We start from the raw sequence: 3,262 nt of genomic DNA, 5'->3' as shown, positions 1-3,262 counted from the left end.
CGGGGGGGGGGAGAGTGGGAGGAGTGGGAGGCTGGGAGGAGGCGGAAAATTTTTTTTTCTTTCTTAATAAAAAAAAAAGAAACATAACAAATAAAAAAAATATGCCTTTAGGTCTATTCTCTGTATGCTGATTCATATGTATTATATGTGAAGAATTATATTTGCCTTCTAAATTATAGCTTGAATTGATCTGGCATCTGTAACAATAAATACATTTTCATAGATATACTTGAACTATAAATGGCACCATGTGAATCTTAAGTGTGTATTTACACAAATTCTCCACCTATTCAATTGCAGCGACAGTGATACCAATATCTAGGATCAGTTGATTACACTGATACTAGCAGTGGCCGCTGTATCAGAACTGTCAGCCGGCCCTCATCAGTGCTGATAATCTGTTAGTCAAGAGTAGTGGCACATGCCTATTATTTCTGTCCTCTAGAGACAAAGTCAGAAAGATGATAATTTCACGACCTCCCTGAGATACACAACACAATCCTGTCTCAAGGCAAATAAGGACAGAAATAAGCAGTGACAGGCTATGAAAAATCAAGGCTATACTGAGAAAGGAAAGTTGTATGAAATAAGCATTGTTTATATTTCAGGATTATGATACTTAAAATACAGGATGTATTATTTTTTAAATTTCTACTATTTATTAAATGTGTACCACAACAGTTTTATTATTAGCTATCCAGAATCTAAGACTGAGAGGATAAAGAATCAAATCTTGCACAATCCAAATTCAAACCTATCCAGTTCCACTGGGCTTTCTGTTTCCCACAGCCTACTGAGGGCATGAAGAGACAGGGCCAGGGTGCCCCAGAAAACTCCTGGTGCAGTTTCAGCTAGTCTCTACCTGGCCCACTCTTTTATGTGTTTATCTTTAGCCAAAAAATAATCATTCATTCCACAGAACATGAATGTTTTCGTTACTTAAGATTTGTTGTTTCATGATTACACTAAAACTTGTTCATGGAACCTGGACTGCTTATAAATGAACATCTACTACAATTCCAAATATGGGGAAGGAAGAAAACGGAGTTCATTATCTGATTGATATCAGCTGGATTTTTATTGTGCTTACTGAGATCCATTCTTTTTGCTTGCAAAGCCCCAATTCAACCTCATGTTATAATTATTCTTCACACTTGCATACACATCATTCTGCTTAGCCTTCTTCTGTAGCATTCATCAGTTTCCATACTATTGCTCATAACAGTCAAGATTGTTCCTGCCTTTGAACAGAGTTGTCTTCATAAAGCCAGCTGCCACCTTCTCAGAAAGAGTTCTGTGATCAGACAACCCAATATAAGACAGTTTTTCTCAGTACAAATACTTAGAATTTGTATCAGTTTGTTCAAGACCTTGTACATTGTTTTTCCTACACAAAATCCTAAATATGAAAATTATTTCACCTACTTACTGGTTTTTAGCTTTCTGCAATCAGATGCATCTTCAGTCTTCTTCAAAGCTGTATGCTTAATTTTTTTTACTAAAGTCTAGATAGCTCTATGTCTAAAGTAGGATGGACCATCAGTCTAAATTTACAACATCAATAAACTACATCACTTTGAGAAAACTTCTGATACAGAATGAAAGGGAAATTATAGACAGAAAGAACCATGTGAGAAGCCAGGCGATGGTGGCGCACGCCTTTAATCCCAGCACTCGGGAGGCAGAGGCAGGTGGATCTCTGTGAGTTCGAGACCAGCCTGGTCTACAGAGCTAGTTCCAGGACAGGCTCCAAAGCCATAGAGAAACCCTGTCTTGAAAAAACTAAAAAAAAAAAAAGAACCATGTGATAACTAATTAAGATCATATGATTTATTACAGAAACCACAAAATTTATATACTGATAACCAGTAAATATCTTAAGTTAAATTCTTTCCAAGGAAGACATAGCATGTGTTTATACACACATTCATACCTACCCTCTAGACCATGAGAGGAAACCCTAGTACAGGTTCCCTTTATCCTGAATTGCCTAACATAAAATTGCAGTCTCATTTCAGTGGGCAAGCACTGGAATCGCAACAGACTCATCGCCTCCTCGTCACCAAACTACATTCGGCTATAGATAAAAGAATATAGTAAAAGGGGCATTTCCCCTCCAAACTTCAGCCTCTCAAGAAACAAAGAAACCTTTAAAATGTTATCCTCTCCAAATATTTACAGGGCATTATTAACCAAATTATTGAGTCACTATCTCTAAGAACACTGAAATCAGTATCTCAGTGGAATAACAATATAAGACCTCTAGATGTACCCTAGTTCAAGATGTCAACAGTTTAGGATGAGGCTCTATGCAAGAGCAATTGACAAGGAAAGAGGAGTCCCTGAGTATATATCCCCAAACACATACTTGCAAAAAAATGAGATAAATTTGTACCTTTTAAATAGATTTTAGGATCTTACAGTCTCTGACTGTAATATTATGCCGAGTGTTGTACTTAAATGGTTATGATTTCTAAGGCTAGAGTGTACTATACCAGTAGATATGTGTTTGGCTGCACAAATGTTTTTATTTCAATTTTCTATACTGAAAAAATATACATACGGTTTTGGAGAATTACAGTATAAGCTGTGCTCTATAACCTAAAACGATGATGGATTAATCATTATTCTCTCCCTTTACTTCTGGATTTTCCTATGTAATAAATTAATTTTACATAATATTAAATAATCTTGCATCTGCACTATTATTACCATAGGTCTTGAATTTTGATATTATTTTAGTTGTTTTTGCTATAGCTGCTTTTGAAGACTATCATAGTAGGAAGGCTGCTTATTTGTTCCCGGCTGCTCAGCCCAAAAAATAATCACACAGAAACCATATTATTTGCAATACTGTTTGGCCAATGTGTTAAGCATATTTCTGGGTAACTCATATCTTAAATTAACCCATCTCCATTAATCTATGTATTGCCATGAGGCTATGGCTTATAGGGTAAAATTCCGGCATCCGTCTCTGGTGGGTCTACAATGGCTTCTCTCTGGCTCTGCCTTCTTTTTTCCAGCATTTAGTTTAGTTTTCCCACCTAGCTAAGTTCTGCCTTACTATAGGCCAAAGCAGTTTCTTTATTTATTAAAAGCAAAACATAGACAGAAGTATCTCCAACACCAGACTATGGGTTCAATACAGAAATGCTTGTGTATAAGCAAATGCTCAGAAAATAGGTTACTTTTCTATACCTCTCCCTAGTTGTAAACCTCACATATCCTAAGTTTTTTCTTTCATAACAAATGTAAATTCTAC

Source organism: Microtus ochrogaster, chromosome 5 (assembly GCF_000317375.1).
Source record: "Microtus ochrogaster isolate Prairie Vole_2 chromosome 5, MicOch1.0, whole genome shotgun sequence".
NCBI lineage: Eukaryota > Metazoa > Chordata > Mammalia > Rodentia > Cricetidae > Microtus > Microtus ochrogaster.
This window is presented reverse-complemented; position numbering follows the sequence as displayed.